The sequence below is a fragment of the Panthera onca genome, chromosome F1 (genome assembly GCF_046562875.1).
Source record: "Panthera onca isolate mPanOnc1 chromosome F1, mPanOnc1 haplotype 2, whole genome shotgun sequence".
NCBI lineage: Eukaryota > Metazoa > Chordata > Mammalia > Carnivora > Felidae > Panthera > Panthera onca.
Genome location: NC_138355.1, coordinates 18,327,328 through 18,353,022, shown reverse-complemented (window position 1 = coordinate 18,353,022; position 25,695 = coordinate 18,327,328). Strand labels below are relative to the sequence as shown.

Genomic DNA, 25,695 nt, shown 5'->3' with positions numbered 1-25,695 from the left:
TATAAGGCTATTAAAATAATGAAAGAAGGGGCGCCTGGGTGGCTCAGTCGGTTAGGGGTCTCACTCTTGATTTCGGCTCAGGTCACGATCTCACAGTCATGAGATTGAACCCCACATCAGGCTCCACGCCCGGCATGGACCCTGCTTAAGATTCTCTCTTCTCTCTGTCTCTGCCTCTTCCCGACATGCATGCGTGTGCATTTGCGCTCTCTCTCTCTCTCTCTCAAAAATAAATAAATAAATAAATAAATAAACAAACAAATAAACAAATAAATAAAATGGATGAATGAATTAGACATGGCCATCCTAAAAAACCTTTCCAAAAGAGCTCTTCTTTTACGAATTCCCATTTCTTGGGGCTAAGCCTGGCTGGCTCAGTTGGAGGAATGTGCAACTCTTGATGTGGGGGCTGTAAGTTAGAGCCCCACACGTGATAAAGAGATTACTTAAATAAATAAAACTTTAAAAAGTTCTATTTTTCTTAAGCCTTGCAGTTTTTAGAACCTATGAGATCACCTGAGGAACTCTTTTTCCATGCCCACTTTAACATTCATAAAATTATCAGATATTTCATTTTGCATTTACAATGTCTCTAACACCTGTTTCCTCCTCTTTATTCCCATTGCCATCACCTCTATTCCAGCTAGCCTCAGGAAGTAGAGAACTATCTTCTCTACTTCCATTCACTCTCTCTATTTTACTCTGTTTCATCCATCCATCCATCCATCCATCATCCATTTTTTCATTTCTTCAACAAATGTTTTGTGAGTTCTTACTAAAGACACAATAAACAGACTATCCCAAAACAGTGTGATAAATGTTCAAGAAAGGATTGTTTAGGGTGCTATGAGAATACAGAAAAGGGTCACTCTTACCCAGTTCAGGGAGGACAATTCAGAGAATTCTTCTTGGAGGAGAAGTCAATGTGAGCTGAGCCTTGAAGAATCAGTTGAGTTAGAAAGAAGAAGAGAATGGGGAAGTGCAAAATAATAACCATAGGGTCCCTCCCCTGTTGCCTCATCATTTATTTGCCCTTGTTTCGATTTTTCTCCATAGAAGTTTGTAATATCTGGCATAACATGTAGTTTACCTGCCATATCTCTTCTCAGAGTTATCCAATGACTTTCCTTCTCGCCCTCAATAAAAGCCAAAATAATCACAGTGGTTGCCCAAACTACTGTGGTGTGGCTTCTGTTAGTCCTCTGACCTCTTCTCTCCCTACTGTTCTCTTCAGTCACACTGGGATCCTTGTTGTTTCTTGAATGCATCAGGCTGCTGCCTGTCTTGGAGCCTTTGCACTCATTCTTCCCTCTGTGTGCAACGGTCATCTCACAGATGTTTGCATGGCTAACTCCCTCACTTCCTGCAAGACTTACTCATGTTATTGCACGGGGCTTCCCCGATTATCTTATTTGTAGTTATATCCATTCACCTCCTCACTGGAACTCTTCCCCCCCCCCCCTTTTTTTTTGGCCTAGAAAATAGCACCTTTGATCATACATTTACTTATTTCATTTACTCCCCAAAGAACACAAGCTTCATGAAAACAGTGGTCTTTGAGTCTTTTATTTTTTAAAAATGTTTATTTATTTTGAGAGGGGGGGAGGGGCAGAGAGAGAGGGAGAGAGAGAATCCCAAGCAGGCTCAGAGCCTGATGTGGGAGCCAAAATCAACAGTTGGACACTTAAACCACTGAGCCACCTAGGGGCCCCTTGAGTCTTTTAAAATCAATTCTGTCTGGGGCACCTGGGTGGCTCAGTCAGTTGAGCGTCCAACTTTGGCTCAGGTCATGATCTCGTGGTTTGTGAGTTCAAGCCCCGCATCGGGCTCTGTGCTGACAGCTCAGAGCTTGGAGCCTGCTTCAGATTCTGTGTCTCCTCCTCTCTCTGCCCCTCCCCTGCTCATGCTCTGTCTCTCTCTGTGTTTCAATAATAAATAAACATTAAAAAATTTTTTTAATCAATTCTGTCTTCACTACCCTCATGAGTGCTGGTAGTGAAGACACAATTGATTTTAAGTGAAAAGTCTTAATAAATAAATAAATATGGGTTAAATGAATAAATGGAAGGCTGGAAAACAGGAAATATAAAAGCAAGTCTGGAAGAAATTGTAAGAAAAGGCCAAAACTCTAATTTGGCCTGATTCATTTGGAGACCCCTGATTGAATTGCTAGAGTCAAGGATTCAGTAGTGTGGTATCTCCCTCCTTAGACTCTTGAGGAGCACTGATTTTGCTAAAGGGAAAGGAACATTTCATTTTGGTTGGTGGTAATGACTAAATTTCCCCCTCTCTCTTAGATAATGTTGTTTTAAGCTTTCATCACCACCCAGAGTCACTTATCTTTGACCGAAACATGGGATTCTTCCATACAGCTACAGATTTCCTAGTTACTGTTTATTGCCCTAGTATAGACATTAGGAGGTGGATATTAGGAATGTTGGAGTTTTTGACTAATGGCTTCCGTTTCCTTGGTGTGTAGGAGGCTAGACCATCTGGTGAGAGAAGGTGGAGACAGAGTGGAGATAACATTTGGAACTGCCACCCATTGGATTGGGAAATCTGGCTGATGACAGAAAAGAGAGATCTTGAGCAGAATGAAGTGTTGGGAAATATCTTTGATGTGTATTTTTTTTGCATCATTAGTGCTGTGGTTTCCTTAAAAAGGAAGAAGGAACACAAATTCTCATTGTTAGGAAACTAACAAGTGAGAAGTAATAATGTGTTGTTATTTGCCTGTGGGGATCTTATTGTCCTCAAATGATAGGAACCACTGCAGGGAGTAAAGCCCCACAAGGCAGACTAATCATTGTATCAAAGGATCAGATGTCCAGCAGATATATAAGGGAGAGGATAAGAACCCTGGGTCTTCTGGAAGGCAGGCCATTTCCTAATCCTGGTGAGATTAACACTGAGGTTGAGATTTTTTTTTTTAAGTTTATTTATTTTGAGAGAGAGAGAGAGAGAGAGAGAGAGAACATGAGCAGGGGAGGGGCAGAGAGAGAGGGAGAGAGAGAGAATCCCAAGCAGGATCTGCACTGTCAGTGCAGAACCCAAGGTGGAGCTTGAACTAACTGTGAGATCATGACCTGAGCCGAAATCAAGAGTCAGATGCCTAACAGACTGAGCCACCCAGGTGCCCCAACATTGAGGTTGAGATTAGCCAAAGGTTCCTTGTGGGAGCCCTGCCAATGACCAGGCAAGCCCTCCTGAGGGAACATCCATGCTTGTAGATCCCTTCCCTCTGGTGGTAGAAGAGGCTGCTGGAGACCAAATGCCCTGGTTCCCGCCTTCATCACACTCCCCTAAACTTCAACAGTGAGATTTTTTTTCAGACCACAAACTTGAATTTAGCAGAATGTCCACTAGTGTGCTATAATCAGACTTTAGATAAGCAGAATAGGAATATAAGAAATCAGGTCAGGGGAGGAGCAGGAATTTTAGGGGTAATCCTAGAGCTACGGAGACTTCCAGGAGGGGTGAGAGAACATCGATAGGATCCAGGACCTGAGGAATTTGGGGGCAGAGAATTGTGAGGGCACTTCTACGATGGAATATGGAGAAATTTTATGTCATAGGGACAAATTGGAGCCCACACCAACAGAGAAGGAAGGAAAATAACATTAATGGGGCACTTACTATGTACCTGGGATTTGTCTAACGCTTATGACATACCACTAATGCATATCATTTATATCTCATGACAGTTCTGTGAGAGTATTGTAATCTCAGTATTGTAATCTGTCAGCACAGAGCCCAATGCAAGGCTCGAACTCACCACAAGATCATAACCTGAGCCAAAATCAGGCGCTTCACTGACTGTGAATCAGGCGTACCCCTGTCACATGTAATTTTAAAGGAGCAAAAGTTTCTGGGATTCTTCACTTGTTATTTGTGCCCTTTCATCTACTAGATTCTAAACTTCTACATGATGATGGCAAGGATTTATTTATTAAACAGGATTATATCTTCTGTATCTTTCTTAACAGCATGCGGGTGGGCACTCAGTAAATACTGTTTAGTGCTCCACATTAATCCAGTTGGAGAACATGTTTCAGACCACTTGGATCCTAGGAGAGCAGCTGGGGAAGGTGACTGTTGGTAAGCTTGAGACTGACAAGGGGATCTCAGCCCTTCCCTCAGCCTTGTGCAGGTCCTCACCCTGGGGCTCTGGGCTAGGGAAGACTCTGGCTTTGCTTCTTCACTCTTGCTGGGTGAGAAGAGCTGGATCTGAGAGGCTCCCTTGCAGGTCACAGTCATTCTGGCACATCTAGGAGATTTGCCTGCATCCAAGGCATTGGTTGGGGAAGCTGAGGGTAGCTTGCATTTGTCTAGAGCAGGGTTTCTCCACCTCAGCACTATTGGCTTTTGGGCCAGATAGATAATTTTCTGGTGTGAGGGGCTGTCCTGTATATTGTAGGATGTTTGGCAGTATCTTTGGCCTTGACCTGCTAGATGCCAGGTAGCATCTGCACACTTAGTTGTGACAATCAAAAATGTCTCCAGATATTGGCAAATGTACCCTGGGGAGCAAAAGCATTTGAGAACCACTGATCTCGGGCTTTGTTTTTTCACAAAGAAAATTCACCGATGTGATCACATTGTGAATCAGGAAGGAACTTGTTCTTTTATCTATTTTTTTAATGTTGTTTTTTAAAGTTTATTTTTGAGAGAGAGAGAGAGAGAGCGCGAGCTGGGGAGGGGCAGAGAGACACAGAATCTGAAGCAGGCTTCAGGCTTAGAGCTGTCAGCACAGAGCCTGAGGCAGGGCTCAAATCCATGAATCTTGAGATCATGACCTGGGCTGAAGTCGGACACTCAACCAGCTGAGCCACCCAGGCACCCCTCTTACCTATTTTACACAGTTCGTCTAATGGCAGGAAAAGAAATAGAACTCACATCTTCTGACTTCAAGCTTACAGGTCTTTCTCTTTTATATCTCCAAGGGAGATAAGAAAGACCACTAGGAATGAATGACAAAAGGAGAGAGTAAATTGACCCCACCCTGGAGGAGATGTCATTTTTGAGCTGAAGAATGAAAATCCTTATTAAATTACAAGTTTTGACAAAGGGATACCATTAACCACTTTGCTATTTTCAGAACCCGTTTCTTAATTTTATTTGGTGACCTTTCAGTTTGCCCTTTTGAAAGGGAAGACGTTTAGATTTCCTTTCATAAGGAGCTAGTTTTATTTTTGACTGCAGGATTTCCAAAACTTCCAAACCTTTTAAGAGGAGAGGTAAGGTCCTAATAATACTTGTTCACTTCCTCTTGAATATGCGTCATCGTGATAACATTGTGTGTGCTGCCTTGGCAGTGGTGGTTTCCAGGAAACCCAAAATACAGTACTGCCTTTCAGAACAGAAGTTTGTGCTAATTGTTATTGAGACTAGATTGGAAAACTAGAAGTACTAAAATAAGCATCTGAAAGGCAACCCATTTCTGAGACTCTGTTAATTATTTTGCCTTCTGGGTTTTGAAAAGAGAAAATGTAGTGTGTCTTTTTAAAGTGGGGTGTGAAAGGAAAGAGCCTGAATTTGCTAGGTAGGGGTAAGAGTAGATCTAAACTTAAGATTTTAGTTAAATTCTTCGCCTTGGAAATACAATTCAACTATGACTAGGTACCAGACTTTAACTCACCATATTGAAAGCATGTTGTAATCAGTGATCATTATGATTAGTCAGGGTTTACTTTTCACCACCACTGTTCCAGGAGCTCGACTTTCAAAGGGAGGCAGTGTGCTGAGGCACAGAGCATGGCTCGAAGGTCTGTCACAATCTGGCTTTTCTATATGTGTGAAAATGCCTTGGCCTTTTCTAGACGGTTGACCTTATGCAAATTAGGTAGCCTCTTTGAGCCTCAGCTTCCTCATTTGTAAAATGAGGTAATAATATCAACTCTTGTATTTTGGTTAATGACATCAGCTTTTGTGAAGACTAAATGAAAAAAATTGTGTAAAAGCTTAGTTCGTGTTCAATTAGTATTTAATGTTGATAATTTTTAATCACATTTTACAAATTACATAATAATATGTGATTGATATTGTTAATTAATACCACATATTAACATCATGTGATGCAAAATGAAAATCATGTGAAAGAATAATTAACATCAGTATTAATGATTAATTATTATTATAATTGATAATTATTTTTAGGTATGCTGAATTGGTTTTGAACAGTTATGAATATTCCTGATCAACAAGGTGGGTTGGTGTTTCAGGGTTTCCATAATTTTCTCCAAATTTGGTTTATTTATTTATTTATTTATTTTGTATTTTTATTTTGACAGTTTCATTTTTGAAAGTGCTAGTCTTATTTTTCTATATCCTAAACGAATCCCATGGACGGGGGCAATGTGTAGATATGAAATAAATGTCATTAAAAGATGATGAATAGAATGTATGCAACACTGGTTACACTTGTTTTGGGAAAGCTATCTGGCTTGCACATGATGATGGCATTTTTGAGGAAGTGCAGAACTAACTTGTAAGTCTGGGATAGTTCAGCAAAATGCTCCTACTAGCTTGCTTTCTCCTTCCCCCTCCCACACTCCCTCCCTCTCTTTCTTTTCTTTCTTTCTTCCCTTCTTTCCTTCCTTCCTCTTTTCCTCCCTCCTTCTCCCTCTCTCTCCTTCTCTCTCCCTTTCTCTCCTTCTCTCTTTCTTTCTTTCTTTCTTTTCCTTTCTTTCTTTCTTTCTGTAAAGACAAATGCCTCATGGTGAAAACACATGTTTTCCTTTTGAAATTTCTTAGTAGTAATACAGAATGCTGCTTTCCAGATAATAGGTCCTAGGGTACTGCTTGGCATTGGTCCCAATACTTGCTTGTTGAACTGAACAAGTTGCTCAAATTACATCAAATTTGCTACAGCTGTGAAATTTGATTTTTCACTTGTTTGAAAGGGGAAAAATCCCCCAAAGTTATACTTTAAAAGACAATTTTATTTAACTTTGTTTCATTTTTCTATTGTTTTTGCATTTTATATATTGTTATGATGGCATCAGACTCTATTTTCACTGTGCTTTTTAAAACTGTTATAGCATAAGCATTTTTTGTAGTTTTTTTTAAGCATAGTTTTAGGATGCATAATAGTTCCTTTAGTAAATAGCCTATACTTTATACAACTGTTTACCTGTTATTAGACACTTATGTTGTTTTCCAATATTTTAATTGCTATAAAAATGCTCTGGTGAACATCTTTACATCTAAGGCATTTTTCTTTTTGGTATTTCACAGTCTTTCCTCAAAAATAGCTTTCCGTACATGTAATTACTAAGTCAAAGGGCACAAGACATATTTAATAAATATTAATATTTAATATTAATATTTAATACTAAGGCACATATATTAATGTTTATTTATTTTTGAGAGAGAGAGAGAGAGAGTGTGAGCTGGGGAGGGGCAGGGAGAAAGGGAGACACAGAATCCTGGAGTGGGCTCCAGGCTCTGAGCTGTGAGCACAGGGCCCAATGTGGGACTCAAACTCATGGACTTCAACTCATGAACTGGGAGTGATCATGACCTGAGCTGAAGTCAGACGCTCAATCACCTGAGCATGCAGGCACCCCTAAGGCACAAAATATTTTAAGTCTCTTCGTTCATATAGCCAGATTGGTTTCTGAAAGGTTTTTAACAGCTTTGTATACAAATTCTTGTTTCCTTACCCTTGCCAGAATTGGATATTCCCATTAAGGTTTTTTGATATGTCAAAATATATCTCAATATTTAATATACATATTTTTAGATACTGATGAGGCTGAAATGTGAAAAATATATTTTGTTAGTTATTGAATTTCTCTGTGAATTTTTTTTCTTCATTTTAATTTAATTTATTATTATTATTATTTTGAGAGAGAGAGAGCAGAGGAGGGGGGCAGAGGGAGAGAGAGAGAGACAGACAGGGAGAGAATCTTAAGGAGGCTCCAAGATCAGTGTGGAACCTGATGAGGGGGCTTGATTCCACAACCCTGGGATCATGACCTGAGCTGAAATCAAGAGTCAGATGCTCAACCGACTGAGCCAGGTGTCCCGTCTGTGAATTTTCTATTCTCTTCTGCTTCTCTGAACTTGAGAATGACTGCTTTGCTCTGCTCTACAGTGACCTAACAGCTTTAGGACTGAATTGTTCAGGAAGGAAGGGAAAGGGAGGAGGAAGGGGAATGGCTTTCCATTGTTTTAAAATGAGTAATCAACCTCATATTGATGCTTCTAGTCTTAGTGATTGATACATTTTAGAATGACTCTTTAAACCATTGTAATATGTTTTACATGTCTGATTTGAAAATTGAAATTTATGAAAATCTGTATTTAACAAATAGCCAACCAATTCTCCAACTACCATGTATTGGAGTAATCTTTTTCTTTTCCAGTGATTTGTGATCCTTCATTAAAAAAAACTGTGTGTGTTCGGCCCCTGGGTGGCTCAGTCAAATAGGTGTCCGACTCTTGGTTTCAGCTCACGTCATGAGGATCTCACAGTTTGTGAGATTGAGCCCAGCTTTGGGCTCTGTTGCTAACAGTGTGAAGCCTGCCCAAAATTCTTTCTCTCTCCCTCTCTCTCTGCCCTTCCTCACTCATTCTCTCTCTCTCTCTCTCTCTCTCTCTCACACACACACACTTTAAAAAGAAAATAAAATCAGTTTTGAAAAAAAGATATGCTTAGATATTTCTTGTGTTTTGTTGCTATTATGGATGGAATACTTTCTTCCATTCTAGTTGCTTACTTTTAAAGATTATATTTTAATTACATATGTAATTATTAACTACATCTCCTAGAAAAAATAAAGTGTTATTCTGCATAAGGCTAAAAAGTCCCCATGATCATCTTTGATCCTAGCACCTGCAGCAGAGGTACAGAGTTACCAGATGGCCACACAGGTTCAACCTGGATCATATTTTGGTGTGATGCTATCATACAGATATCATCCATGGATTTTCCTATGCATTTACATCATATACATGTCCGTGGGGAACATATGTAATATCGTTTTGTGTAAACTTGTGTTTAACAAAATATATTATACTGTATCATCCAGTCACTTACTCTTTTTTCTCCATGATTTCTCTTGAAGACTTTTCTATGCCAATACTTAGAAACTACCTCATTCTTTTAAACTGCTTAGCAGATAGGTTGTGATTTACTTTGTCATTTTCCTGTGTGTGGAGGTTAGTTTGCTTCCAAGTTTTGTTATTTTAAAACACCCCAAGGAGCCTTCAGGTGCAGCCCTCTTTTGCACAGGTAGAGTGGTTTCTATAGATACATCCTTTGAAGGAGTCTTACTGGATCACAGAATGTACATTTAAACACATTCTTAGATGTGCCAAATTATTCTCCAAAGTAGCCAGTAGTGTATATAAGATTACCCATTTCTTCATACCACTGATAACACTTAAGAATATCAAACAAATCAATTGTGGCTAATCTGGTAGGTGACATAGCAATCATATTGTTGTTTTAATTAGTCTATTTAAAGTTTTTGGCTATCAGTGAAAATTGAACATCTTTACCTGTTTACTGTTTGTATTTCTTCTTCTATGACTTGCCTATTCATATCCTGGACGTGTTTTTCACTTGAACACGTCGTATGTGACAACATGACGTATGTTCATCTTTTCTTTTCTTTTTTAATTTTTAAAAATGTTTTTATTTTTAAGACAGAGAGAGGCAGAGCATGAGTGGGGATGGGGCAGAGAGAGAGGGAGACACAGAATCCAAAGCAGGCTCCAGGCTCTGAGTTGTCAGCACAGAGCCCGATGTGGGGCTCGATCATGACCTGAGCCAAAGTCGGACGCTCAACCGACTGAGCCACCTGGGCGCCCCTCACATTTTCTTATTATATTATGGTTCTTATGTACTCTGGATCTTTTGTCTGTAAATTTTTTGTTTATGGTAACTTTTACCATACAGGTTTTAATTTGAATTTAGTCAAGTTTATCTACTTTTTGAATTTTGCTTTTTATATCTTTTTAAAAAGGCCCTCGTGACTATAAAGTCCTGAAAATATTCTCCTATTTTTGTTTTAAAATTTTTACTATTTTGACTTTCATGCTCAGTGCAGAGCTCAACTCAGGTTTGAACTCATGACCATGAGTTCAAGACCAGAGCTGAGATCAAAAGTCAGGCACTTAACTGACTGAGCCACCCAGGTGCCCCTCATGACAACTTGTATGAGGGAGGCATCATTGTCATTTTTTAAAATGTTTGTTTGTTTATTTAGTTAAAGAGCAAGAGAGCAAGGGAGAGGCAGAGAGAGAGGAGAGAGAATCCCAAGCAGAAGACATGAATAGATACTTTTCCAAAGACATCCAGATGGCCAACAGATACATGAAAAGATGCTCAACATCACTCATCGTCAGGGAAATACAAATCAAAACTACACTGAGATACCACCTCACACCAGTAAGAATGGCTAAAATGAAAAACTCAGGAAACAACAGATGCTGGCAAGGATGTGGAGAAATGGAAACCCTCTTGCACTGTTGGTGGGAATGCAAACTGGTGCGGCCACTCTGGAAAACAGTGTGGAGGTTCCTCAAAAAATAAAGAATAGAACTATCCTATGACCCAGCAATTGCACTACTGGGAATTTATCCAAAGGATTCAGGAGTGCTGATTCATAGGGGCACATGTATCCCAATGTTTATAGCAGCACTTTCAACAATAGCCAAATTATGGAAAGAGCCTAAATGTCCATCAACTGATGAATGGATAGAGAAGATGTGGTTTATATATACAATGGAATACTACTTGACAATGAGAAAGAATGAAATCCTTCCATTTGTAGCAATGTGGATGGAACTGGAGGGTATTATGCTAAGTGCAATAAGTCAGACAAAGAGAGATATCATATGTTTTCACTTGTATGTGTAACTTGAGAAACTTAACAGAAGACCATGGGGGAAGGGAAGGGGAAAAAATAGTTTCAAACAGGGAGGCAAACCATAGAGACTCTTAAATACAGAGACCAAACTGAGGGTTAATGGGGGGGTGGGGAGAGGAGAAAATGGGTTATGGGCATTGAAGAGGGCACTTGTTGAGATGAGCACTGGGTGTTTTATGTAAGTAATGAATCATGGGAATCTACTCCCAAAACCAAAAGCACACTGTATACACTGTATGTTAGCCAACCTGACAATAAATTATATTAAAAAATTTTTTTAAAGTATTCATGTGTAGGATTGGGGCACCTAGGTGGGTCAGTTGGTTACGTATCGACTCCTGGTTTCAGCTCAGGTCATGATCTCAGTTCATGAGTTCAAGCCCTGTGTTGGGCTCCATTTTGCCAGTGTGGAGCCTGCTTGGGATTCTCTCTCTCCCTCTCTCTCTCTGCCCCTCCCCTGCTCATGCTCTCTCTCTCTCTCTCTGTCAAAATAAATAAATTAAAAAAAAAACTTTAAAAAGGTATTCATGTGTAGGATTTAAAGCAATGAAAATAGCTAATGTGTGTTTAATATGAGGCAGATATTGTTCCCTGTGTTTTATGTGTACTCATTTAAGTTTCAGGACTTTTTTTCTCTCTCTTTAAAAAAAAGTTTTTTTAAATGTTTATTTTTGAAGGAGAGGGAGAGAGACAGAGCATGAGCTGGGGTTGGGCAGAGAGAGAGGGAGACACAGAATCTGAAGTGGGCTCCAGGCTCTGAGATGTCAGCAGAGAGCCCAATGTGGGGCTTAAACTCACTGAGATCATGACCTGAGCCGAATTTGGATGCTTAACCAACCTAGCCACCCAGACACCCCTTTTTTTCCCTTTTTTAAAGTAGGCTTCATGCTTGGTGCATGAAATCATGACTCCAGGCTTGAACTCATGACTGTGAGATCAAGACCTGAGCTGAGATCAAGAGTCAGTCACTTGACTGAGCCACCCAGGTGCCCTTCATGACAACTTTTATGAAGTAGGCTTCACTGTATGTTTTTAAATGTTTGTTTGTTTGTTTGTTTGTTTGTTTAGAGAGCAAGAGAGCAGGGGAGAGGCAGAGAGAGAGGAGAGAGAATTTCAAGCAGGATTCACACTTAGTGCAGAGCCTGATGTGGGGCTCTATCTCTCCCATCACGACTGTGAGACCATGACCTGAGCTGAAATTGAGTCAGACACTTAATCACCTGAGCCACCCAGGCACCCCACCGTTGTCATTTTTGTTTAAAAACCGAGAAAGCTGAGGAACAGGAAAATTAAGTAAGTTATCCAAATTCACACAGCTAGAATGTGATGGAGGCTGTCTGGGAACTCTCTTCAGTGTGATTTCAGAGGTAATATTAACTATTCCACAGCCTCTCTTTATACTGGGTTCTGCTTGAGCAGCCTTGAGAGGTTGAAGGTCCTAGCAATGCAATAACAAAAGATAAATAAAAGGCATAAGGATTAGAAAGGAAGAAATGGAACTTTTTCTCAGAAAATATAATTGCCTTGTCTCAAAAGAACCTACAGATAAACTTGCCATTTATATATTTAAAATGTACAAATTTAGCAAACTTTATGGATACAAAAGTAAATTAAAATTGTATATGCTAGTAACAAAAACTTAGGACATAAAACTTTAAAAATACTATTTGTAGTGACATCAAACAACAAAAGTAACAACAATAACAAATGCCCAGAAATAACATTCTTGATTGAAATTAAAGAAGGCAATAAATGAAAAAATATACCATGGTCATGAACTAGAGGACTTAATATTGTTAAAATGGCAGTTCTTCCCAGATTGATTTACAGATTCAATGCAATTGAAACAGATTTTTTTAGTTGGATTCCATTTATTTATTTATTTATTTATAAATGTTTACTTATTTTTGAGAGGGAGAGGGACAGAGTGTGAACAGAGGAGGGGCAGAGAGAGAGGGAGACACAGAATCGGAAGCAGGCTCCAGGCTCTGAGCCATCAGCACAGAGCCCGACGCAGGGCTCAAACTCACAAACTGCGAGATCAGGACCTGAGCTCAAGCCGTGTGCTCAACCAACTGAGACACCCAGGTGCCCCTAGTAAGATTTGAAATGAATTTTGATAACTTGATTCTCAAACTCATATGGAAATGCAAAAATGCTGAGAAGAGCTAAGACAATCTTGACAAAGACCAAATTTGGGGGACTTTAACTGCTAGGCATCAAGACTTATTAATAAAGCTATAGTAACTAAAATAATAGACAAATTGATATATAGAATAGAATATAGGATCTAGAAACAGACCCTCATGCAGTCATCTGATTTAGGAAGAGTACTACTACAGTGACATGAAGAAATGATGATCTTTTACTTAAATGGTGCAATTGAAAAACCTGGACCCTCTACTTCACATCATGTTCTGCTTATCTGTCACTGCATAATAAACACCCCAAACTGTAGTGGCCTAAAACAACAGTTATTTTATCATAATTCAATTTTGTGTGCCAGGAATTTGGGTAAGATTTATTTGGGTAATTCTCCTGCTCAATGTGGTGTTAATATTGGTGGTATTCAGCTGGTGGATGGGATGATCCGGAGGGTCCATGGTGACTTTACTCACCTATCTGGCCCCTCAGTGGGTTCTGATGGGTTGGAAATCTAGGCTCAGCTGGGACTATTAATTAAAACATATACTTGTCTTCTCCAGCATGGTGTTCTCAAATAATTGGGCCTATAAGGTGGCAGCCCAAAGCTTCCTGAGTGTTCCAAGAGGCCAAGATTAAAGCTGTAAGGCTTTTTCTAACCAGCCTCAGAAGTCTCAGAATGATATGTATGCCACATTCTATTGGTCATGTAAGTCACTAAGGCTAGCCCAGAATCACAGGGGTGGCATCTAGACTTGGCCTCTCAATGAGAAGTTCAGCAAAGAATTTGGGCCATCTTTATCATTCTAGGTGGATCATAGACCTAAAGGTGAAATATAAAACAAGGCTTTTAGGAGAAAGCATGGGAGAAAAATCTGTATGACCTTAGGAGTAGGGAAAGATTTCTTAACACAGAAAGCATTAGAACTACTCAATCAATAAGACAGATAATTCCATACAATGTTGGTTAAAGGTGACTTAAACAGGATATATAAATGGCCATAAGAATATGAAAATGTGCTCAACATCACTAGTTATTGGGTAAATGCAAATTAAAACCACAAATCCACCCACCAGAATGGCTAATACTAAAAGGATTGACAATTCCAAGTGTTAACAAGGATGTGAGGCAATTAGAATTCTTACACACTACTGACAGAATTGTAAACTGATACATCCACTTACAAAAAATGAATATATACATATCTCGTGACCTAGAAAATCCACTCTCAGAGGTATACTCATCAATAATAAATGCATATGCTCACCAAGAAAATGTAACAATGTTCACAGTATATGACCTTTATTAAAAAAATTGGGAAACAACCCAGATGTCCATCGACAGTAGAATTATAAATTAATTGTGGTATATTAATGCAATTTTTGTTATAATACTAATAAAAATAGAACAAATTATAGCTACCATATGACAAGGTAGATGAACATTATAGATTTAATGGTGAGCAAACGAAGCCAAGAACAAAAAAGCACATACTGTAAGATTCCATTATGGGGAGCTCAATAAAGGCAAAATTAATCATGGTGACAAATCAGAATAATGATTCCATCTGGGGTATATTGACTGGGAGGGAACCATCTGAGGTGGTGCAATTATCCTGTGTTATGATCTGTTGGGGAACACTCATACGTTGAGCTCTGCATATAAAGTTTGTGCCCTTTTCTCTACATACATCAATAAAAAAGTTAAAAATTTTCAAGTAAAAGCTTAACTGAAAAAAGGCATGTACTATGCAAATGCTCTAAGACACAGGATGTTTCCAGTCTGTCTACATACCCGTTCATAACTGCTATGGTCTGAATATATGGTCCCTCCAAAACTCATATGTTGAAAACCTAATACTCCAGGTAATGGTATTAGGAGACAGGGTCTTTGGGAAGTGATTAGGTGGCAAGGACAGATCTCTCATGAAGGAGATTAGTTCCCTTATAAAAGTGGCCCCAGAAAGCTAGCTTGTCTTTCCACCATGCGAGCTTACTAGAGAATTCTGTGATCCAGAAGAGGACACTCATCTTTGCACCATGATCTTGGACTTTCAGCCTCCAGAACTGTGAACAATAAATTTCTGTAATTTATAAGGCATCCAGTCTGTGGTATTTTCTTATGCCAGCCTGAATCGACCAAGACAATAATCATACCTGGAGAGGCCCATTAAAAGATTGGATTCACAATATGAAATTTAAGAAATTTTATATGTTTAGAAATACTTTAATGAGTAAATGTAACAACAATAAAGATCATTTGCAAGTTTGCTATAAACTCCCAATCTCCCTCTCTGAAAGTCTGAGAGGAACGATCTTCAGTGTGGTTAGGGAGAGAGCCTCCAGCCTGGTCTGATCTAGTGTATGGTCCTGTTTTCTTTGCCTGATTTGGATTTGGATTCTGCTCATTCCTTTCTTCCTGTCATGTTTTTAATGTTCCCTACCGTCGATGTTAGGAACATGTGATTCCTTGCTAGACCCATCTCCATTCTCTGTTTAGAAATGTGGCTCCTTCCACCAAGCCCCGCACAATGCACCTGTTTGCATGATATGTCAACCTGGAAGTATCTGTGTTCTAGTACTGCTCCCCAAATCTTTCCAAGCTGGGCCCTCTGAATTCACTCCTTCACCTAACAAAGCCAGTGTGTTTATTCACCGTGAGCAGGGCTCTTAAAACAATTTTGGAAGCCCTATGTCATTTCAGATTTATTAAAATGTTTTCATAGCCATATAACATTTTTTTTGCTATAAATTTTTTTGAAAGGATTTTTTTGCTTTCTAAATAACTTAGCTGCAAGTAAGTTCCTTAAAATACCACAGGGTGTGATTTCTTGCCAATATTGGGAAGTGATAAAATGTAACTTAAAAGTAGATTTCAAATATAATGACTTTTTAAAGTATTTTATTTATTTTTGAGAGAGAGAGAGATAATGGGGGAGAAGAGCAGAGGGGGAGAGAGAGAATCTCAAGCAGGCTCCGTGCTCAGTGCAGAGCCTGATATGGGGCTTGATCTCATGACAGTGAGATCATGACCTGAGCTGAAATTAAGAGTTGGACACTCAACCAACTGAGCCACTCAGGTGCCCCTCAAATATAATGATTTTAAAATCAACACTAAATTTGGGGCACCTGGGTGGCTCAATCAGCTGAGTGTCCAACTCTTGATTTTGGCTCAGGGCACAATCCCAGGGTCATGGGATTGAGCCATGTGTCAGGCTATGTGCTGAGCATACAGCCTGTTTAGGATTCTCTTTCTCTGTCCCTATGCCCCTCTCCACCTCTCTCTGTATCTCTAAAAAAAATTTTTTTAATCAACACTAAATTTAATAATTAGTAAAATAATTTAACTTATAATTAATCATTAATTTGATAATCAATGCTTTATATTTTTATTAAAAATTTTTTGGGGCGCCTGGGTGGCTCAGTCGGTTAAGCGGCCGACTTCGGCTCAGGTCATGATCTCGCGGTCCGTGGGTTCGAGCCCCGCGTCAGGCTCTGTGCTCACAGCCCAGAGCCTGGAGCCTGTTTCAGATTCTGTGTCTCCCTCTCTCTGACCCTCCCCCGTTCATGCTCTGTCTCTCTGTCTCAAAAATAAATAAACGTTAAAAAAAAAAAAATTTAAAAAAAAATTTTTTTAGTTGACACACAATGTTACATTAGTTTCAGGTGTACAACATAGTGATTATGTTGTACATTATGCTGTGCTTACTACAAGTATAGCTATCATGTCACCATACAATGCTATTACAATATCATTGACTATATTCCCTATGCTGTATTTTTATTCCTGTGATTTATTCATTCCATAACTGGAAGCCTTTATCTCCCACTCCCCTTCACCCATTTTGCCCATTCCCCAACACCCCCTTCCCTCTGACAACCATCAGTTTGTTCTCTGTATTTTTAGGTCTGATTCTGCATTTTGTTTTTTAGACTCTGAATATGGGGAAAGTCATATGGTATTTGTATTTCTCAATCTGACTTACTTCAATTAGCATTATACCTTCTAGGCCCATTGGTGGTGTCCCAAATGGCAAGATCTCATCCTTTTTCATGGCTGCATGATGTTCCTGTGTGTGTGCATGTGTGTGTGTGTGTGTGTGTGTGTGTGCGTGTGTATCACATATTCTTTACCCATTCATCTATTTTTAATTTTTTTTAATGTTTATTTATTTTTGAGAGAGAGAGAGAGAGAGAGAGAGAGAGAGAGAGTGTGAGTGGAGGAGGGGCAGAGAAAGAGGGAGACACAGAATCCAAAGCAGGCTCCAGGCTCTGAGCTGTCAGCACAGAGCCTGATGTGGGGCTCAAACTCATGAATTGTGAGATCATGACCTGAGCCAAAGTCGGATGCTCAACTGACTGACCCACCCAGGTGCCCCTTTACCCATTCATCTATTGATAGACAGAGTGCTTCCATATCTTGGCTATTGTAAATAATGCTGCTATAAATATAGGGGTGCAAATGTTTTTTCAAATTAGTGTTTTCATTTTCTTTGGGTACATACCCAGTACTGGAATTACTGGATCAAAAGGTATTTCTTTTTTTAATATTTTGAGGAGACTCCATACTGTTTTCCACAGTGGCTGCACCAACAGTTCATGAGGGTTGCCTTTCCCCCACATCCTTGCCAAAACTTGTTATTTCTTATCTTTTTTATTTTAGCCATTCTGACAGTTGTGATATCTCATTGTAGTTTTGATTTGTATTTCCCTGACAATGAATGACATTGAGCATCTTTTCATGTGTCTGTTGAGCATCTGCACATCTTCTATGGAAAAATGTCTCTTCAGGTCCTCTGCCCATTTTTAAATCAGATTATTTCTTCTTTTTTTTTAAATTTTTTTTTAATGTTTATTTTTGAGAGAGAGACAGAGCGCGAGCAGAGGAGGTGCAGAGAGAGAGGGAGACACAGAATCTGAAGCAGGCTCCATGCTCTGAGCTGTCAGCACAGAGCCCGACGCGTGGCTCAAACTCACAGACTGTGAGATCATGACCTGAGCTGAAGTCGGACGCTCAACCGACTGAGCCACCCAGGCACCCCTAGATCAGATTATAAAAGAAGCCTGATTGTGTAGTTTCCATGCAAGTTCTCTTTCTGTGTATCTGTTCTCTTCTGTAATTGGTCTGCTCTTAGTTGTGCCAGTAGGAGGAGGGTTTCAGAATTTGTTTTCACTGAAAGAATCATTTCCTAATTAGAGTCAAAGCAGCAAAGGAAGCCTCCATTGAGTTGAGACACAAACGCCCGTGTTGGTTAAAGCATTAAACATACTCTCTCCTTGTCACTAGCCCTGCATAAGAATCAGGATAGAGATGTCACTGTACAATTTAACCATTTTGTGATGGATATAATGTCATGAATATCAGGTTTTTAAAAATATTTTTATTTATATTTGAGAGAAAGAGACAGCATGAGTGGGGGTGGGGGCAGAGAGAAAGGGAGACAAAGAATCCGAAGCAGGCTCCAGGCAGCACAGAGCCCAATGCGGGGCTCGAACTCCTGAACCATGAGATCATGACCTGAGCCGAAGTTGGACGCTTAACCGACTGAGCCACCCAGGTGCCCCATGAGTATCAGTTTATGGTGAATATCATATCTCAAAAGTGGTCCATGCACTGGGGCTGGGCCACCACTATCAGTAGCCAACAAATAGATAAGAACAGAAAATGAGAGTATTTAGAACATTATAAGGGCAATTTGAGAGAGTAATTTTATTCTGTGGAAAGTAATAATAAGAAGTTGGGCTGTTTTTTAAGTTATTTTGTTTAGTAACTTATTTTTATTATATTTTTCAAAGGTATTAGATCATGATGGGCTAGGGAAAAAAGGTCCTTTGCCATAGATGGTATGAGAAACACTGATGTACACCACACTTAAATATAGTTAAGTTCTTGACACACACTTATTTCAACAAGTAAATTAATCATCATGTGGTTTTGGCCATAAACGATAAGTTTCCTTCTAGATATTGAATTTCTCATTTGAAAAAGCCCTCTGTTCTGAAACGTCTCATGTTATGTGTGGTAATGAAGAAATTCCTCTGAGTGCAAAGATTTTTAGAGAAAACTGATACAATCTTGATAAGCTATTCAGTGACAAACTATATGTTTAAGTAGAAGTACCTTCTTGCCCTTGCCCTTGAAAATTGCCAAAGAATCAGTGTGAACGCCAAAAGCAGATTCTCTTTCATCATGAGCCTGTACAATGTACAGTACACTTGGGTGATACATATATATATATATATATATATATATATACACACATTTTTTTGCCTTCACATATGTGAATATGATTTCCTGGAGTTTTCCAAATCCTTAGTAATCTTTTCCTAAAGCAATAGACTGTGGTTAAATGCAAATAGGTGAATAACTCTGCCATGATATTTTTTATTTGATATTCTTTTTTTCTTGATGACAAGACTTTTTACATTTAAAGTTTACATTTGGGGCGCCTGGGTGGCTCAGTCGGTTAAGCGTCCGACTTCGGCTCAGGTCATGATCTCATGGTCTGTGAGTTCGAGCCCCGCGTCGGGCTCTGTGCTGACAGCTCAGAGCCTGAGTCTGCTTTGGATTCTGTGTCTCCCTCTCTCTCTTACCCTCCCCCGTTCATACTCTGTCTCTCTCTGTCTCAAAAATAAATAAAAAAAAAAATAAAGTTTACATTTAAAGGTGATTAGACTTTTTAAAAAAAAAAATTTTTTTTTAATGTTTATTTTTGAGACAGAGAGAGACAGAGCATGAATGGGGGAGGGGCAGAGAGAGAGGGAGACAGAATCGGAAGCAGGCCCCAGGCTCTGAGCCATCAGCCCAGAGCCTGATGCGGGGCTCTAACTCACGAACCGTGAGATCGTGACCTGAGCTGAAGTCGGACGCTCAACCGACTGAGCCACCCAGGCGCCCCTAAAGGTGATTAGACTTTTATGCTATAAGAAATATGAATGGAACATTTAATTTATTAAAGCAACTTTTATGGGGATTGAGATAGAGAGGGATTGAAATGCCACATTAATTTTTAAAATCTTTTTACCATTTATTTCCATGCATGAGACTACAGTATATTGAATTTTCAAATATGCTAATTGACCCATTTCAGCAAGTACCCAGGTTGGCCAGAGGTTTTGTTTATCTAAATATTCACGGTTTTAAATAACAACTGAAAGGCACAGAGATGACTTAATCATATATAAAAGATGGAAAACAAGATCATCAACCTCTAACGACCTTGTTTTTGTTCTCATCCCTCATCTTTCATGATCTTTCTCCATTGTTAGATACTGTTGACCACTTCTGTCGGCACTGGGTTGATTCAATCTGCTACCTGCTTCTCCTCATCACCACCTGCCCCGCTCCGTTCTCCTGTCACTTAAGTGTGGGCGTAGCTCATGTCTGGTGCTCAGCCTTCTTCTTGATTGTACCTCACGTGGGAGAGTGTGGCTTTGACTATCAGATGAATGGCTCCTAGAAGGGAATGATGTCTTTCAGCTCTCTCTCTTCCATGTTTCTGTCTACAAATTCAGCATTACAGCATGGCACATGGAATACTGAAATGTTCCCAGTGATCAAATATTAAATAATTCAGCTAATGATTTTCTTCTTTCAATAGTGACAGAGTCTCTATTTTTTGCTTCCCAGACTCTTTGTAGCTAACTTGAAACAAAGCAGAAATGACAGAGGGGAAAAAAAACCACAATTGCTCTTGTTAAAATTAAAATTAAAACTGCCAGTTATTTTAACAGCAAAAGATGGGTTTATTCAGGAATGAAAGAGAATTGCAATCTGGGACAAACAGGCTGTCATAAAACTGTAGGCAAGTCTGGCGGACAAAGGAGAGGTACGCTTTTTTAAGAAGAAAGGGGGCATGTTGAGAAGGCTGTTATGAACTAAAAGTCCATTGCTGTAAACTAAGAGTTTGAAGTGTGGTGGCTTCTCATTGACTGAGCTGTTGTAGGGGTGGGGAGATGGGGGTGGGTGGTGGAGTAGGGAATGAGGAAAGTATCTCTTCTTCTGGCTGGAATAGTAGAGTTGTATCCATGTACAAGGTCAAGTCTGGGCAAGGTCAAATCTGGCTCTTCCTGTTGGGTCTGTAATTGACTATGATTGTAGTTCATGAGAGCTCCCCCTGCTGAAACTTCCTGACTCCATTTTAATGAGGTTTCCTACTACTAATTTTCACTTTCTCAAGGAGCTTAAATTCCAGTAGTGCATGCACAGAATGAAATAAGTTCCATATCAGAAGTATGCACAATGGACGTGCTGTGGGAACACAGAGTAGAAAGTTGGATACAATCAAATGGTGGGCATTAAGGCTGAGGAAAGTGTAGGTGGGGGCAATAGCATATACAGCCTAATGGAGACTTAGCAAGTGTTCTTTTGGTTCAATAGGCTGAGAAATGAATCAAAATTAAGAGCTCAAGAATGGGAAGAAGGATGTAAAGCAAAAATCAGTAAGCAGACAGGCCAGTAAATTTTAGAGTTGTTACTAAGATTATAACACAATGAAAATGTAAACAATATTTCTTAGAAGATAAGATATATAAAGTAAGAAAAAACAGAATAATTGTTTGGATCAGAGAGCTCAGTTAAAACTAGTAAGATAGGTAGGGGAGAGGTTGTCGTATTTCACAGGGGGAAATCATGATTGCTTTTTATACAGAAATATGGGTTCAGATGTATTTATTATGATAACTATTATGTCAAGATGACAATAGTATAAATAGGGCTTATGACCAGTAAGTTCTAGAAAACAAGAAAAAGCTAATACAAGTCAATGCAGCAAAAGATAGGATTATAAAGAAGGGAAATAGCAAGAAGTATAAAAATAGAAAGCATACAAGATGATATACTAAGCACATTGCTTAGAATAATTAATATGAGTGCTCCAAATGTCCCTATTATAAGACTAAGACTCCTAGGCTGGCCTTCAAACGCAAAATCCAAATATTGCTATTTACATACTACAGATACACTTAAACCTGAATGACCAGATAGTTCAGAATAAGGACATTTAGCTTCCACGCTAAAAAGTGTGTGTAATATGTGAAGAGAAAAGATATGCTTTCTGTGATTAATGAAAATTGACAAGTTTTCAAGAGAAGTATTGATAGTCTACAAAAATGTGCTGAATTCTAGGAGAGATTATCTAAAGGGAGTATGGTCTTTTAAAAGAAAGAAAAACCCAGAGAAGATCAAAAGTGAGATAACTTCTTGAAAATCAGATCAGTCTTGTACCTTCTTAGAAAACTTAAGATCTATGAGAGAGATGCTAAAATATGCTGTCTCAATGAACATGTTACTGCTTCAGAGACACAAAATTAGAGGTATTTTTGCATGAGATCTGATGTTCCAAAGTGATTCTGAAGTAAAGTGGGCATGGCACACACATAGTTGAAAATAAAACTCAATTTTCCGATGAATGAGTGAGTTGCTAATAACTAAAAATGTTAAAAGGTTTTATCTTGTGTTCCTAATGAATTCTTTATTGTCTTTGAATTTTCTATTAACATGCTAAGTATTCAAAATATCTGTATTTAGGAAATCACATAAAATTGAAGGCAATGGCTCTCTCCTCCGCCCATCGAAGATGCCAAAAGGAAAGAAGGCTAAGGGGAAGAAGGTGGCCCTGGCCCCTGCTGTTGTGAAGAAGCAGGAGGCCAAGAAGGTGGTCAATCCCCTGTTTGAGAAAAGGCCCAAGAATTTTGGCATTAGACAGGACATCCAGCCCAAAAGGGACCTTACCTGCTCTGTCAAATGGCCCCACTACCTCCGGCTGCAGTGGCAAAGGGCTATTCTCTATCAGTGTCTGCCTCCCAGATTAACAAGTTCACCCAGTTCTTGGACCACCAAACATCTCTCAGCTGCTTAAGCTGGCCCACAGGAAGAGACCAGAGAAAAAGGAAGAGAAGAAGCAGAGATCGTTGGCCTGGGCTGAGAAGAAAGCTGCCAGCAAAGGGGATGTCCCCACTAAGAGGCCTCCTGCCCTTCAAGCTGTGGTTAACGCTGTCACCACCTTGATGGAAAACAAGAAGGCTCAGCTGGTGGTGATTGCATATGGTGTGGATCCCATTGAGCTGGCTGTCTTCCTGCTTGCCCTGTGTCGTAATATGGGGGTTCCCTGTGGCATCATACAGGGGAAGACTAGGCTGGGGCATCTGGTTCACTGGAAGACCTGCACCACTGTCACCTTCACACAAATTAACTCAGAAGACAAAGGGGTTCTGGCTAAGCTGGTGGAAGCCAGCAGGGCCAGTGACAATGACAGATATGATGAGATAGCCTGTCACTGGGGAGGCAACATCAGGGTCCAAAGTCAGTAGCTCGCATTGCCAAGTCGGAGAAGGCAAAGGCTAAAGGTCACCAAACTGGGCTAAGTGGACGCTGTTGAGTTTTCTGTACATAAAAGTCATAAAAAGTTCTCTTTCGGCCAATGTCAAAAAAATTGAAGGCAAATGATAAACCAGAAGGAAAAAAAAAACCTGTATAATGGACAGCAAACGGACACCGCTAAAGTATTCAGCTCTCTCATGTAGAGGGATCCACTTTCTCTTCTTCACAGAATCCCTGCACGGGCCATCAAAGTAGAATTTTCAACCATGTGGTAGAAAAGGAAGAGAATTTCCACCCTAAAATCTGTCCTACTCAAAGCTTCAGTGAGATTGAGATTAAGAGAAGGAATTGATCATGAAGGGGTACCACTTACACAGGCTGACTCTGTGCTGGTGATTGGGGGCTGAAACTCATGGTTCGTAAGTACCAGCCTGTGTCAGGCTCTGTGCTGACAGCTCAGAGCCTGGAGCCTGCTTTGGATTCTGTGTCTCCTCTCTCTGCCCCTCCCCCACTCACACTCTGTCTATCTTTGTCTCTCAAAAATAAACATTAAAAAAAAAAAAAAAAGGAATTTCTTTCTTTATTATATTATTTTTTTAATTCCTGAGCTAACTTTCAGGACTTGTGCCTTGGAAGAAAGCTAAGCTTACCTGGAGTATATCTCACCTGGAGGAAAGTGTTAATTCCAGCTAAGATGTTGTCGAGTCTTCAAGCCCTGTGCCTGAGGGTCTAGATCCCCCCCCTAGGAAGGGGAACTATCTACAAAGCTCATCTTTGTAATTTTGCTGGGGGCCTTGTGAGGATGTGTATTTCAGCCCTTTCTGGGTTCTTTTCTCTTTTAGATCTGCCTACCCCAGAGCCCCGCATGTATTTTAGGGTCCTTTTCTCCTAGGGGAGACATTGTCCCCTGAATTAAGAGGCCTATGGTTTATGCACAGAACTGGGCGGGGGGGAGGGGGGGGGGGACCCGTGTGAAGTCTGATTAATTCAGGAGTGAGATACTAGCAGGCATTAGCATTTGGCCTCTAAATTCCCCCAATTATCTTTGTCAGTATGAAAGCTGATAATTTGATTTGATTTCTGTATTTGGAGTCTTTATCTGCCATTTCCTCATGATTAGATTTAGGTTATGCAGTCTTAGCAGACATAACCACATTGTTGAGGTTTTGTCCTCAATACCTCAACAGTATATAATTTGACCTAGCATAAAGTAAATAGTTACTATATCTCACCTTACTCATATTTTTTATGACAAAGAATTTCTCAACTTTTTTTTTTTTGAAAAAGTAGTCCAGGAATTGATTTAATAAACAAAATTTGATTTACTTAGCATTTTATGTGTGAGTGTGTTTGTCTCAAAGTTGACGATGAAATGTAAAACAGAAGTCAGGTTGCTCAAGACTGACCATTCCAAGCGGCAAGTAATAAGATGGTGTCCTCAGACCCAGTGAGGATGCTTCATGGAGACATCTGGAGGGTTTTCGTGTGTTCCTTCAAGTCGGAGGGATGCAGGGACTAGCAGCTGACCCACAACCACAGAGTCTAAAGGTGAGCGTCACTGGCCTGAGCTCCACTGACTTGTAGCAGAACAAGGGAAGGTGGCCCTCCTGGAATCCACCACAACTTCTAGCCGCTGGTGTGACAAGGGATGCTTGAACTCCCCATGAACCCGTGAGGCCCCACAGAAGGGAATCCTACTGGGTTGTTCCGAATGGGACTCCACACAAAGGGACTGACCCAATGGAGGGGTGGGCTATAAAAAACCAGTGGCTAAAGAGGAAGTTGTAAGTGGCCAGCTGGAGGAGGCATGGTGTACGTCAAAGGAACCGTAGGCGAGAGATTTCCAGTGATGGAAGTTGTCTCTGAAAAAGCCACAAAACCACTCCAAGAAAGAAAGAATTGACATTTAGAACATCCCTCACAGAGAGGTTATCTCTGCCAGAGTATAACTAGCTGTACTGTAACTGTACTTTTATTTACCCTGACTTCTTTTCACTCACTTTATTCCAATCCCTGAGAGGTCCCAAGGCCTCAGCTAGGGAGTGAAGGAGACGGTAGAATAAGAGGTAGATACGAATCTAAGCACCCCCCTTTTGTTTTTCATTACCAGCTTCCAAGCCTGCAGTAGGCCAGAGCCCCCAGAAGGAAGAAGTTTTAAATTTGATGAGAATAGAATTTTGGTTACTATTCTTTTTTTTTTTTTTTTTTTTTTTTTTTATTTTTGGGACAGAGAGAGACATAGCATGAACGGGGGAGGGGCAGAGAGAGAGGGAGACACAGAATCAGAAACAGGCTCCAGGCTCTGAGCCATCAGCCCAGAGCCTGACGCGGGGCTCGAACTCATGGACCATG

At 39.9% G+C, this 25,695-nt stretch overlaps 1 pseudogene across 1 annotated transcript in view; it reads left to right on the top strand.

Moving 5' to 3' along the window:
- Positions 1-23,541, top strand: part of LOC132686051 (large ribosomal subunit protein eL8 pseudogene) — a 93,308-nt pseudogene extending 69,767 nt beyond the window's left edge. The window contains exon 3 of the transcript XR_013553134.2: positions 22,552-23,541. The product of XR_013553134.2 is annotated as a large ribosomal subunit protein eL8 pseudogene (transcript). The remainder of the gene's footprint in view (positions 1-22,551) is intronic.
- Positions 23,542-25,695: the final 2,154 nt, after the last annotated feature.